Here is a 14,905-nt window from a genome sequence, read left to right as displayed (position 1 = left end):
TAATGACTCAGGATCTGTAAATAGCGGAAATACACAGGAGAGGATGACAGATCGAGAGTTACCAGGAAAAGTAATTGAGAACAATCGCATATCTTCAAGATCCAGGAAAAGGAGTGTGGAACTATAAACAAGACTATATTTATTATTAAAGTCATCGAAGAAGTTACACAATGACGATGCACTGGAGGTTACCATAATCAACCTCCTATATCTAAAAACAACTGTCTGTATCCTTTGAGTTAATTATCACATATACAAATACTTGTTAAAATTCTGATATATACATATCAACAAGAATACAAAATCTTATGAAAAATTGTCATTGTTTAAAATGAATATAGAGGGGCAGATGTTATGATGTTTAATGCACATAGAATTATTTCATGTACATAGTTATTTCCCATCATCCATGTATATAGTTCTGTTACCATAGCTACAGCTTCGTGTATGGTTCCAGAATGTCAAGGGGAACCATACACGAAGAAGTCTGTTGATGAAGGATGGCCTCCTGGGGGCTCCTCTGAATAAACCTATAATTTTATTTATATTACGACGTGAAAGCCGAATTCTTAGAATATGAAAAGTACTTCTTAACATCAGTCTAGAATGAAACTCGGAATGTGTTGAAGCATACGTGGTAAACCTGGTGGATTATGAGCCACCTACAGGTTATTTAAAGTTTATTTGGGTAAGAGCAGTAACTTTTAATCGTCTTCAAGGCGTCATGCTCTGGTACGAGCCGTATGTCCAGCTGTCGCTGTAATCCAGGATGACCTGCAAGGGGATCGTGGTCAGCCCAATACTAGTGGCCGAAGCACCATGGCCAGTGGAGATTATGCTGCATAGCTCTAAAATCAAAGACACCTAAAAAATAACGCAAAGGACGCACACATCTCAAATGCAGGGGACATCTAATACACCCCATTTACCCGGCCTGTGTTTCTTTATAACTTCTTATATTAAACCTCATCACCCTTTCCCTCCAAGAGAAGGGTCAAGGTTGGGCTAACGGGTGGTGTGTCTGGATAGATTTGCAAAGTAAATAGCAGTCAAAGCACTTGGACACACCAATGAACATAACACGGCTGGGTTACTTTGGAAAGGTCGGTGTGCTGCTACTACCCAATTATTGGCAACGGGGCAGGGAAAGCTGCCCAAACAACCCTGGAAGCTCGTTCCTTCTCCCGTGTTCCATACTACAGCAGGTACCAAACACACCCCTGCTCCGCTCATCAGAGTCAGCCTAGCTACTAGTGTTCCAGTGATGTGGATGGGGCAGTAGCACCCTGCCGCTGTCCGTGGTACAAAATCCCGTGGGCACCCCTCTCTGCACGCACTGACAGAATTCGCGTGTCCCCGGGACAGCGCATTATCCACACGAGGGGCAGAGGAGAAGACCCCACCCCCAGTGCCGACTGATTCGGGCAGCGCACTTGGCTGCCCGCAGCGGACAATGCCTTTTCTTGAAAGGCTCCATCTACCTCGCAGGTAGATTCAGTGCATCAATGTTGGTTGGAGGGGGGCCTGTGCGAGGTGGGGGCGCGGATAATTGCCCAACACCTTCAGGCTGGACCTAGCAACCAGAACAGTTTTCTGCAGAGCAGGAACAATGGGCATCATAGCTTCCGTGACGTCACAGACCTTCAAGGCAGCGCCCATCCCTGTGGCCGCCGACGATACCACAATACACATGTGCCAAGGGGCTAACACACCGCAGCGTGAGCCTTTATGTATACCCGCACCTTCAAATCAGCAGTGTCCTTCACTGACAGCCCGGTTCCTACCTCCAGCTCCCCGTGGCTCGCACTCCGGAGAGGGCCAGACGTTCGTCACTGCAGCTGGAGCGACAGATAATCCCTGCTCCACCGCCCTGCAATCTCCGCCGCGAGTCTCCAGCTCCCAAGGAAACGGATACCTGCTTAATCGATCGCATTCAACGTCACAATCAAACGAGTCCAACGGACTCTTCGATTGGACGTCAGAGGTCGCAGATTCCAACTACTCCCTCCCGACCTAGATTTCTATTGGTCCGAAGAAGTGCCGCTTCGATAAATGCGGAAGCCTCCCAGGTCCTAGTGCGAAAGTGAACAGCCCACAGTTTCCCAACATTACGTGACGACGCTGAATGTTGGAATGGGGAAGAGACAGCAGCAGGGACACCTCCCATAGAAATGTTTTGGCTAGATGCATCTGGTCTCGACTCGGAGAGAACTTTGATTTACAGCTAGATTAAAACAGGTCGAAGTGGACGGGAACTAACCAGTAAGACCAAGGTTTTGTGAGGCCTCGCGCAATTCAATTGGTGAGGCCCCCTCGCTAAATGTTTGAGTGCCCATGTGGCGCAACCTACAAGATATGCGCGCAGTCTCGCTTTAATTTTATGTACGAATAACCCGAATTTGGTTTATTCTGACTGCAAATGAAAAAAGTTATCTCTGTGGGAGAGAACCTGTTATTGTATGCATACACGTAGTTAAAAACATTTTAATTTTAAGTTAGTTTAGATTAGATCTTGAAGTGCATAAGAAATCTTTGAAATATTAGAGCAAAGATTGTGCATCTTCTCCAAGCAACGAGTTGGGGGCATATCGCTTTCTGCTCCCCTCTGGAACAGCCTCCCTGCCTCTTTAAAATTTGAGCAGAACCATCTCAGGTTCCGAAGCACCTCAAGACCCTAATCTTTGCTTCTGCCTCCACTCTTCCTCTCTGATCTCCTGTCTGATACTGCACTGGTCACCTGACCATCCTCTGAACTCGGCCCAGGTCCATGCCTTCCAGTTGCACACCTGCACTGCCTTCTTGCATCCCCTGCACTCTGGTCTATATCTGTAACCCTACAGTGCCCTTCCTGCACTTATTAGACATCTGCTTTCTGCACTTTTAACAATCGCACTTGCCACCTGTTGGCTGCACTACTTGTATTGATTCCATGACCTGCACTTGCCCATCCTTCCACCCCCTCTGCCACTTGTCCCCTCCCGGCACTCCTGCACTTGTGCAATCTCAATGTCACTATATGTAGTAAGATCGTTGTCTTTTGCCCTCCCTCTGTTCGCTCTATCTTGCCTTGTCATGCCTTCAAACACTTGTGTATAGGCACGTTATAAATGTCATATCATAGCTCAGCAGAGGTTTGTGTCCAGAGTAGTTCTCACTCTCTTACTCCACTCCACTCTTCCAGGTTCCACTGAACACAGAATCGATTGGGACAAGAAGGGTGTAGAGCAGTACCTCTACATCCTGCCCGCTTCATCTAGTGGCTATGACGCACATGAGCTATTCCCACGAAAAAACTTGGAGACACGAAATACCCTTTGTGGCAACAATCAACAATGCAAAAATCATTTTCACAGGGCCATCTTAAAGGTTTCTGGAGCCCAGACACATTTGGGACCCCACTCCAACCATACAAATGAAGATATCAGAGAATCTCTGTTTGCCACGTACCTCTCACCCCCCACCCCATCCAAATCCCAATCACAACACATAACTTGATATATTAGATTACCCTGGCAGTGATTAAAATAAGTGTGACTTGATCTCCTTCCCCCCCACTCCTTTTATCTATACTGGAATCAGGAAATTTAACAAGTGACATTTCAAGTCCAACATTGGCCATCCACTGCGGGGGTACATGTGTTCCAGTACAGACAAGATGCATTTTAACAATAGCAGCCAAGTGAAAAGGGGGGTGTATAGATGCATGACACAGATTAGTCGCTGTGTGGAAAAGGTGCCCGTACCACTCCGGCATAGACAAAGGACCCAGAATAGCAGCCTCACAGAATGTTTATATGCTCACGCATGGATATAGGAGGCAGACCGGACTCATATGATAGCATTGGTAGTGAATACAGGTAAGGAGTTAGCAGGAAGGTGCCAAACGTATGGGTGTCCCCCTCATCGTGGACATAGGGGAAACAAATAGACCAAAACGCAAAGGGGGTTATGTCTCACGGAACATCAAGGATAGTAATGTATAAACGATAGATATTGATGAATTAGAGGGTGGACCAGGTCAGGAAAACATACACACAGATATATATTCAAATTTTATTAATATAATACACATAGTATAAAAAGTTCCCAAATGTTCATTCCATGATTTATCCGAACATCGAATTTCATATTACACCAGTAAAATCATCATCATCATAAACAAGAAAAACAACTATTTTTAGATACCAAAACATATATAGGGGGGGGGGGGGGGGGAAAGAGGAACTGCCCTTGTTTATTCTATTTTTCTTATGAGGCTTAGGTATGATCGTCTGAGGTATCTAATAAAGTGCGAAGCAAATGAAAAAAAGTGCTTAAAATTCACAGTGCTAAAGCACTGTGAATGTACAGCACTGTGCATTTTCAGCACTTTTTTTGCATTTGCTTCGCACTTTACTAGGTACCTTTGCGTTTTGGTTAGCAGGAAGGTGGCCATATACAAACGTAGACTGAGATTACTTTGTGGTGTGTAGTATATAAATGGTAAATAAAATAATATTTGAAGCAGCACTGTAGCCAAATAACCGATTAGTAAGGGTTTTTGATGAGCTTACCCTGTGAACTAAATCACTCTAAGTTACTGAAAACTTTGAAATATTTAAGGAATGCAAATTATGACAGGTTGTTCCCTGCGATTAAATGTGTTGCCTATGAACACACACTTTGGTTAATGGTGAAGCCGTTGACTCCATTGTTTACCAGTTCTTGTCATATAGCAGCATGCAATTATTTGTGACTGTTTGAAGTCCAAGAACTAAAGTGTCATATTTTATAGGCCTGCCATGGAAAGGACACGAATCACATGGTAAATGAACATGGTAACATATTTAAAACGCTATTTTATTAAAATGTCAAGTGAAAGGAGCATGATTGTCATTTATTTCTCCATCGATAATGGAAGTCTGCATGTACCAGCCCTAATTTAAATAAGATGTTGAAGATTTTACTACACCAAAGAAAACAAAGTGTGTGCTAAGGTCACCTGGTTAGAGTCATTGTTTAACACAGACATGGAGATTGCTATTCATGACATGAAGAAGAACAGTTGAAATTCTAGAAAAAAGCAAAGAGTTTGTTTAATATGCTCACCAGAGGGCTTTGACATCTGGCCTGCTCTCTCCTTTTTCGGTGCTCTTCTACTCAAATGGCCTAGATGACAGGAAAGTGCAGGCAATGGGCTAAATAATGCAATCAGAATATGAAAAGACAGATCATTTTACTAAAGACAGGCCAGTACAATACAATCAATGAAGATAATCTGTCCAGGATCACTGTATTTTGTGGTGGTTAAGCCAGGATACAGGCCTTGACACGTTGGTTCCACCATCTCCAAATAGACTACCTAGCATGCTCTCCCAACTAGCGCCTTACGCTTTTCTTTTGGTGCAGCGTTCATTCATCACCATGGTTTGTTTCGTGGAGTTTTTTGCCTCCGATTTGTGGTCATAAAGCAAATTGAAAAATATGGGGGTGGGTAAAGGGATATAAAGTGTAGGGGGTGGGGGCGTGGGTTGGCGGCCATGTTAGAGGCAGCAGAACTTCGGAGCTCCAGCGAGATCCTGCAGGAAGATTAGTAAAACTGGCTTAATATGATGCAACAAAAACAATCAGGGCATCTGATTGGGAATAACTAATAACCTCTAAGGGTTAACTAAGATATCTGTTGTATCACACACAAACACTTTGATGGAGAAACATTTCTTTGTAATCTTTTACTTCTTACAATAAATGTGTATGCTACCAGAGTCCATAGGCAGAAGAAAACCCTTTCCCTGTTCGGGGTGTCTGTCCCTAGGTCGGCGGTGATGGGCCGCCTATCTAATAGGAAATGAGAGGAGATAGCTGTCCCTGCATCTACAAGGTATACAGTTAGAGCCTCTCTTTGGAGCTAAAACGGTGAGGGCAGCAAAAAATTAGCCAAATCTACTTAGATTCCGTGAACATTTCCTGGAGGAAGTGTTTCCTTGTGGCACCCTAGCCATATGTTACTTTTATTCACCTTCCAGGAAGGGTGTTTGCGGTATGTAGATCAAGTAAAAATAAAAATTCCGGAAAATGTTTCTTCATAAGTCAGCCCATATGCTGCAAATTGAGAAAATAGAGAATTCTACATGGGCAAGAGGTTGTCCATTCATAGTAAGTACATTAATAAACCATGAGTGTATGTTCAATGGGGCCTCTAGAGCACCCTGTCCCAAAAAATGCTTTTTCTTTTTATCTTTTTTTGACACCCAATCGGGGTTTAGAGGTAAAATCAATTACAAATAAAAATAAAACGATTATCTTCTTTTGAAGGAATGAAAGGGGAAAGTATCTCCTTCACTACATTAGTTGAGTCCCGTATCCTAAGTTTTTAAAGGATATCTTCCTTTCAGGTGGTCGACCGGTTTCAATGACGTTCTGAGGTTTGTCATCTTCATCAGGACCTATGATTTCAGTACGTCTGGTTACAAGGAACTGTGAAGGAGCGCTTTGGAAGAGGAACGTTATTTCTTTCTTGCCACTTACTACAGCAGCACTGCGAGCTGCGTGTGCTCTTGCTGCTCCCCGCATCGCTTCCTGGAGGAGGCGGGTACTGTGTGCGGTCACGTGACATCACGTGACTTTTAGCTCGGGCTTTTATTCCAGGCATAGCCGCCCGTGTGGCGTGTTACAAGGAACTGTGAAGGAGCGCTTTGGAAGAGGAACGTTATTTCTTTCTTGCCACTTACTACAGCAGCACTGCGAGCTGCGTGTGCTCTTGCTGCTCCCCGCATCGCTTCCTGGAGGAGGCGGGTACTGTGTGCGGTCACGTGACATCACGTGACTTTTAGCTCGGGCTTTTATTCCAGGCATAGCCGCCCGTGTGGCGTGTTACAAGGAACTGTGAAGGAGCGCTTTGGAAGAGGAACGTTATTTCTTTCTTGCCACTTACTACAGCAGCACTGCGAGCTGCGTGTGCTCTTGCTGCTCCCCGCATCGCTTCCTGGAGGAGGCGGGTACTGTGTGCGGTCACGTGACATCACGTGACTTTTAGCTCGGGCTTTTATTCCAGGCATAGCCACCCTTGCGGCGTTAAGCCCTGGAGGCAGTAAGGGCTGGAGCCGCTGTTTTGCTGTTTGGCTGTGACCTGGGCAACTGGTATATGTTAAGTGTTTGAGAAGTTTTGTTGTTTGCTTGCATATACGGTCGAATTGGTAGCACAACTTAGAAAGCTGTCACATTTCGCTTTTTAATTCCCTGATTTATTATCAGGTAAGGTGCTTTATTTTAAGTGTATACTTTCTAATAATTATTTTAAAACTTGGTGCACCTTCTTATCATAATGGCTAATGGCCTGCGAAGTGGACGTTGCACTGAGGCAATAACTAACATCCTAACATCTTCCAGTATTGACTCCATGATATGTAAAGGACGAACTTCATATTGCGAAGTACCTTTAATGGATAAGGTAGACGAAAATATCTCTATCGTCCCTGAGGCTTGTTTAGATATTGGTAACCGCCCTACTCATGCAGCTCAGGTGCATGCTACTTCCTCTGTTTTTACATACGCTCCTACAAGTATTGGGGAAAATGAGTTTGCAGATGTAAATATGAGTGACAGTATGATTCGATTAGATTCTTGTACCCCTACTAAAGTGCAATTTAGCACCACCCTGCAGAAGATGGCTGCATTAAATGCACAAGTTAACCAAACTATTAGTATGATGACTCCATTAGTATTTGGTACGACTAACTCGGATCTCATAGGAAATGCTAAAAGGAGCAATCTCACTAAAGTAGATGATGATGTGATAGACGATGTTTCAATTAGAACAATCCCACGCACACTCTCATTCTCGCCTGTTAAATTTAATACTTCAAATAAATCACCAACTGACGATTTTGCAGTAGATATGAATAGTGCGCGTCGGGTTGAAAACCAATCCCCAACCCCCTTACCGGTGATTACCAAAATTTTGGATCTCCTCGATAAGGGTCATGAGCTTACCCATCTTGAATTAAAAGAAATTAAAGTCACTTTACATTATTTGTGCTCCAAAATGGATAAAATTGAGGGGTTTATCACTGCAGTCGATACCCTAAAATCCATCCAATCTGACATCAGTGGATTAGGTCATATTAACAATGAGGCAAGGGGGCATGACATATGTGTTAATAGTCCGAAACAGTGCAACCAGATCGCACCAACTCACCCTATTAAATGTAAGTGCGACAATGATTTTAAAGAAATCAAGGCTTCAGTTGACGCACTGCATCTTACTATCACTTCTCACTTCTCCAAAATGGAACCTTTAACGCAGTCCCCTGATAGCCCATCCGCTTTAATTGATGAAATTGAATTACAAAACAAAACTGAGACCGAACATTACGCTATAGATGAACCCTTTACTTTTATGTCTCGTCGAGTTAAAAAAAATCACCTGCGAGCTGTTAAAAGATACGCTAAGCGTAGGAAAGAAGCACTGTCCCACAAGAAAGATGGACGTGGCAAGGATAACTATCCAGTCCCTAGTACAGATTTAATTGATGAAGAGCATATTGACGTAGAACAACTGTCTAAAGAAAGCCAAGATGCTCTTACTCCTCTTATCAATTTATCAGAGGTAGCAAACCAAAATGGTACAACTACCAAGGTACCAAGTATGGGCGCTGCTCCTCCCTTAATTTCTAATCTTAAGTCTGGTACTATTAATTTAGTAAAGAGTCCATCTGAGGAAATTATGAATTCTAAACCTCTGATTAAATCAAAATTATGTGAAAGGTCTTTAAAGGTGTTGGAAAATCAGGATAATGGATGTGCTACAATTTTAACTGAACCTATTATTGGTTCCGCAGCAAAAAGTAACTTAAGGGATTTTTTCCCGACTATAGGGAGATCTCGCACGATGAAAAATAACATTACTCATCGGGGCTTCCAGGGTAGTGATCATTTGATTTCACTAACTAAGAAAACCTACAGCGAAGTATGTTTGAGGAATGCGACTATCGAACCCTTTGTTGACATTATCTCCAAACAGCCCAAAAATAAATCCATAATTGCTGTCAATGGTATTGGTAAAATAGGGAAGGTTGAAGAAGATGAAATAACTAATATCATTGAAGAGGAGGGGAACATGACCAAGTCGCCAATGGTAGCAAATGGCATGGGGAAAAAATCTACATTGGTTGAGGCACTGGCCATGTGTCATAAGGAAAGTTTTAAGTCTAGTGGCTTCGATCAAATTGGAGCAATTGGTAATGCAATGACTCCAAACTGTATATCTATTCATGGTCCTGCGCAAAGCAGATCATTACCACTAAATATGTATTCCAATACTTTCCTGCATAACAATGACGAATCCTCTGTAGCTCTGAGCAAAACCTCCTATGCGGATAATCAGAACACAAATAACTATAATAAGATTTCACTTAAACAATTTAATAATCCATCAAACAATACTGATGTGGAAGCTGTAACTCCAACTGTCTCAGTGCCAATCCCAGATAGGTCCTTGCAGTCAAATGAGATAAGGGAATATATTATAGGATTTGAAGGTAATGCTGCGGCACTGGTTGATCAACGTATTAATCGCTCATTTATCTTCTCCATTTTCTCAAAAATACCTCAATTGAGAATGGTGAAATCTAACGATATCACTAGAGTTTCCCTGGCAAGTATCAATAACTTCAGGGCTCTATGCTACCTTACCTCTGAGGCAGTAATGAAATTTATTTGGTTTAATCGGGAGGAAATAAAAAGAGAAGGTTTGGTTCTACTTACCTTCGGATCCGAGGACGATGCTGCTCTTTTCTTAGATCCGCCAAAGGTGCTTGACGGAAATCGCACTGATTTGGCATTGCCCAGTGTTAAAACAAACACGACCTCGGTACTTGACTTAGCTGAGATTTTGAGAGCTGTAGCTCAACCAAATGGCCTTCCCTGGCTGGAACCTATGCTCTTGGCCATTTTGTCCTCTAAAACTACCTTATTACCTACAAAATCAGTCACATAGCTATCGAATCACAAAGAACTTAAAATCATTTCTTGGAATTCATGTGGTTTTGTGAATTTAATAAACTGGCATCTCAACGTTATTGATGTTGAAGTACCCATGATAATTATAATCCAAGAGACGATGAAAACTGAACCTTTACTCATTCCTGGGTACTTCACCTTTAATTCATTAGCTAAGAGACATTCACTAGGCCGCCCATCTGGGGGCTTATCGATTGCAATAAACACTTCACTTGTAGTTCAATCTAATGTATTTTGGACCTCTCAGAGTTTATTAGGGATTCATCTTGACATACCCTCAATTAGATACTCATCATTAATTGTCATTTCATTATATTGGAATCCTGCCAATTTAACTATCGATGAGATGCATGACGATCTTGAAGCATGCTTAGAATTTTCCGCTACTATGTACCAGAAGTACGAGATCATTCTTGGTGGTGATTTTAATTGTGACTGTAGAAATGTGACTGAAAACAGTTTATCTAAATCCATAACTTTAGCAGGCATTAGAGGTGCCAAGTTCAGAGAACTCCTAACTGATTGGGACATGGATCTTTTGGTGACACATGATATGAAATCTAAAATTACATGGGAAAGAGGAGCCAAAAACTCAATGATAGATTTTATTTTTGTATCTCGCAATCTTATAGCTTACATGGCTCCATTGGTAATAGATCCTATATTGTTTGGTGATCATGCTCAACTTATAACATCATTGAAATTGAAATGTCACTCGTTAGGAGCAAATTATTCACTTACAGCAGTAGAAATTGACCGCCCACAGCATTCAATCAAGTGGAACAAGGGCTTGTGCGATCAGATTGTCAAATACATATCGCGGGAAACTCTGCGAGTTAATCAATACGGTATTGATTTAAAAATAAAACTATCTGATAGTATGTACTCTAAAATAATCGATACCGTATTGCTTAAATTTTGCAAAAAACGCAGTAGTGCGAAACATATTCATGTTTATGATCAGAAATGTAAATTGTTGAAAAGGGAAAAAAATAAAGCCCTTAGACAACTGAAACATAACGAATTGAGTACTGCAAGAATCAGGGAAAGGCGGAATCAAATCATGTCTCAGTACAAACAAAATTTAAGGTTTGCCCGGATTCTAAGACATAACGAGGAGAATTGTACTTTAATTCGCGCCATTACATCGCACGACACTCGAGTAATATGGCGTACTTTAAAAGCCAATTCTAAAAACGCTGCGTTACCTATGCTGAATTGCATTCCCAATCAGACATGGCAGATGTATATAACTGCCAAATACCAATTGCCTGATAAATTCCAATCTCTTCCTGACATATTGCTAGACCTTACCAAGATCCCTCGGTTTAATTGGAGTACTAGTGATATAATTTGGGCAATCTCGAGGTTGTCGTACTCTAAGGCTCCAGGACCGGATGGGCTCCCCCCTTGTCTTTACAAAGCAGATCCCGCTATGTGGGCAGAAATTATAAGTACAAAATTTGAAACCATCTTCAATTCTGGGGAAATTCCACCATCTTGGTTAACTGCAAATATAGTCCCCATATTCAAGAGGGGTGACCCTTCCCGTCCTGAAAACTATCGCCCGATTTCCCTAATCGATACTGAGGCTAAAATCTTTGCGATCTTACTTCTTTACGATTTGGAGAGAATCATTGAGACCAAGGGCCTTTATTCTAAATATCAAACGGGTTTCAGAAAAAATATGAGTACCACCTTAAATGCATTTATTCTTGCGCATGTTATTGCGGGTACCAAAAATAAGAACGCGAATCCAGTATATATCGCAATGATTGACATGAGTGCGGCCTTTGATAATGTTGTCCGCAACTTGTTGTGGACGAAAATGTTGGCCTTTGGAATACCAAATGACATAATGTATTGGATTATGAAACTACACACCAAAACAACTTATAGAGTAAAAATATCACAGGAGGGAGGCACTACAGCTCCAATAGGAACAGCATTGGGTTTGAAACAGGGCTGCAACCTTGCAGCAACCCTGTTCAATTTATATATGGCAGATCTTGATAAGAACTGGGAAAAAATGAACATGTTCTCTGTGAAGGTTGGGAGTATATCTCTGCAATGGATTGCCTTTGCAGATGATATCATCTTGTTTGACCCTACACCTGCAGGTTTACAAATGAAATTAACTCTCTTTGAGGAATTTGCAAAGGATCACAACTTGACCCCTAACCCGGCAAAGACTGCCATTATGAAATTTGGCGTAAAGCAGAAAAAAGGCAGATTTAGATGGCATATTATGGATAGTCAGATATCTTGCATTAACAATGCTATTTATTTGGGGTACCAGCTTTCTGATCAGAATTCCATCAAAGCATGGACAGACATTATTAAATTCAAAACCAGACCACTCCTCTCACAAATGAAAAAGATTTATACCCGCTTTTGTAAATTTTCTTTAACTCCGTTAATTGAATTTATGTCCTTGAAAACTGAGAGTGTCATTCTCTATGCGTTGGATATTTGTCTGTGTGACATGTCTAATATGTTGGATTGCTTACAAGGCTCACTTCTAAAAGCAGCAATGTTTTTGCCAATGTCCATTCCGAATGCCATCATCCGACATGAACTGGGGTTGGTGGCATTATCGTTTAGATGGAAATGGAGACAGCTATCTCACTTTTCCAAAATGAATTATCCTCCGATTAATTCATTATATATGGATTTGAATAAGATGTTGGGCTCTCATTGTCCTACTTCCTTTTATAAATTTCAACTAAAAATGCAACAACTTTTATGTGAAGTCAACATCACAGTGAATGATGTACATCATCGCCCTGGTTATGCTAAAAAAAAACTTTTTGAATTAGATTGGTGTGCAACTATTGATCGGATTAGGACATATAATTCTTATAAAGAATACGGTGCCTATGTTAAGCAGCGCATTCCCCGCTATGCACATGTCACTTTATTTCCTTGTGAAATCACCAGGAAAGCGTATATTCGATTTAGATTTAATCTCTATCACACGAGAGACAGAATCAAGAATTGGCAAATAAATGCCACCACATTTGTTGCAGGATGTAGATTTGACGAATGTTGCGAACCATATGAAACAATGAAGCATCTCGTACTCTATTGTCCGCATTTTAAAAAAATGCGCACAGCGAGACTCATGAAATTTGTTGACATAGAGTTTGAAGATTGCCTTGAGTTTTTATGGTCTCGTTTGATGCAAGGAGCTCACAATCCCCTAATTTTTGAACTAGTAAGTTTCTGTAAGCATATAGAAAAGGAACTTACTTTGAGAGGTGTATGAAATGCTTAGATGGTAAATTGCTTAGTCTATCTTACTTCGCATCTGTATTTTAAATTGTATTTTAAAGTATTATGTATTGATGTAATTGTATGTTTCTAAACCTTTTTTACATGGATTTAATATGTTTGTTTTGCAAAGGTTCTACTCGAATTTATTCCTGTAATTGAACTAAATGCAAATAAAAAAAAAAAAAAAAAAAAAAAAAAAAAAGTACGTCTGGTTAGATCGTCTTGTCCATCCGATATGGTGGTGATTACCACATCCAACCTGTGGAAAAACAAGTCAAACGACTTTTATAGCCTGGGTCTGGTAGTGTCCGGAAACGCTCTGCTAAACAAACAATGAGAGATAGAATTATGACAACCAAGGCATTTAGGTCCAAAACATCTAAGGCTCATGGACTTCAAGATGGCCGCCGAGGAGGGAGGACGTGTGTGAGCCGAGCTCCGTCTCCCCTCCCGCGCCTCGGCAGCAGCTTGCTTTGCACGGAACTCTCGAATGACCAGGAATGGGCAATGAGCCCTTGAAGTAATCGCCGGGAATCCACCGATCCACCATAACAGAAGTGGAACGACACCTCAAGCGCATTACCCCGAAAGCGGACGCATTGCAATGCGTGAGGTTTCCCCGCCGACCACAACAGTCGGAGTATTCCATAAGGAGCAGCGAACGGAACAGGAGAGCTCACCCCCCTCCGGCTTCCCCTCAGCTGGAGAATTTTAACGGGGCCCCGCGGGGCTGAGATCACGCGTCGGGCCCGTGTCCTGTGACACCCCACAGCCAAGACCAGGAGTCAGAGGAGAGCTTCGCCCGCCCGGAAGAAGGGAAGTGAAACAGAGACAGCACCCCCCCAGAACAGAGGAGCGGACTTGGGGTTCAGGGAACGCCTTCACCTCGGGCTGGGCGGTTAGACCCGTGAGTACGATTGCTCCGGTACCCCCTCCAGCAGCCCTCCCCCCCACCTCCCCGCCAGGAACCGACCGGACAAGGGAGAATGCCCCCCCTCCTGTCAAAAGCATCAAGAGACGGGCAGCGTAACCAGGGCAAGACGGGAGGAAGCCGTCAGTAAAGGAGAAGGGGGGGAGCTCTCCTTAACAGTGGGGTGAGTTAGGGGCCCGCGCTATCATCAGGAAGCCCCCCCGGGGCGAAACAAGAACTTGTGTGGCCCTTGGCGCTATGCCACTGGCCTCAATCGCTAGGGGGCAGGGGATCCGATCATAGCAGGACCTTAAGCGCGTGGGACAGACACGCATGCAGAAAACCCGGAGTGGCGGGATCTGAAATATCGTGAGGCAAGCCACATATGGTTTAAACTCGCTCAGGCCCAGATGTCAAGGTCAAGAGGGAAGCAAGGATGCACAAACCCCTCGTCCCAAACTCATAAACAAGACCAGAACCTAGTCCACCTCTGGGGGGGAGACAAAGGGAACCCAGATAAAGCAGGAACGCACAAAGCATGAAAAGGCAGCCCGGCAGTAGACACTCCCCACGGCTAGATGGCCACGAAGGAAGATCTAAAAACGCGGTTTGGGGAGTTCCAGTTGCAATTTATGGACTCAATGAATTTGCATCTAGATGCCATGAAGAACGAACTTAAATCAGCGCTCCAAGAATTAAAAACAGAAGTTGCAGGAATGG

The 14,905-nt window shown here is 42.7% G+C and overlaps 1 protein-coding gene across 2 annotated transcripts in view; it reads right to left on the bottom strand.

Annotated features, from left to right (window-relative positions):
* The window catches only part of ZDHHC9 (zinc finger DHHC-type palmitoyltransferase 9), a 377,235-nt gene extending 375,243 nt beyond the window's left edge, over nucleotides 1–1,992 (bottom strand). The window contains exon 1 of one of the 2 annotated variants that reach the window (XM_069612973.1): nucleotides 1,743–1,992. The gene's annotated coding sequence lies outside the window, so the exon portion shown is untranslated. The remainder of the gene's footprint in view (nucleotides 1–1,742) is intronic. The other variant, XM_069612972.1, reaches the window with a different exon arrangement.
* Between the last annotated feature and the right edge of the window lie 12,913 nt (nucleotides 1,993–14,905).

This window comes from Ambystoma mexicanum, chromosome 5p, assembly GCF_040938575.1.
Source record: "Ambystoma mexicanum isolate Mex_15411 chromosome 5p, UKY_AmexF1_1, whole genome shotgun sequence".
Classification (NCBI taxonomy): domain Eukaryota; kingdom Metazoa; phylum Chordata; class Amphibia; order Caudata; family Ambystomatidae; genus Ambystoma; species Ambystoma mexicanum.
Note: the sequence above shows the minus strand (reverse complement) of the source record. Positions and strands in the feature narration are given on the sequence as shown.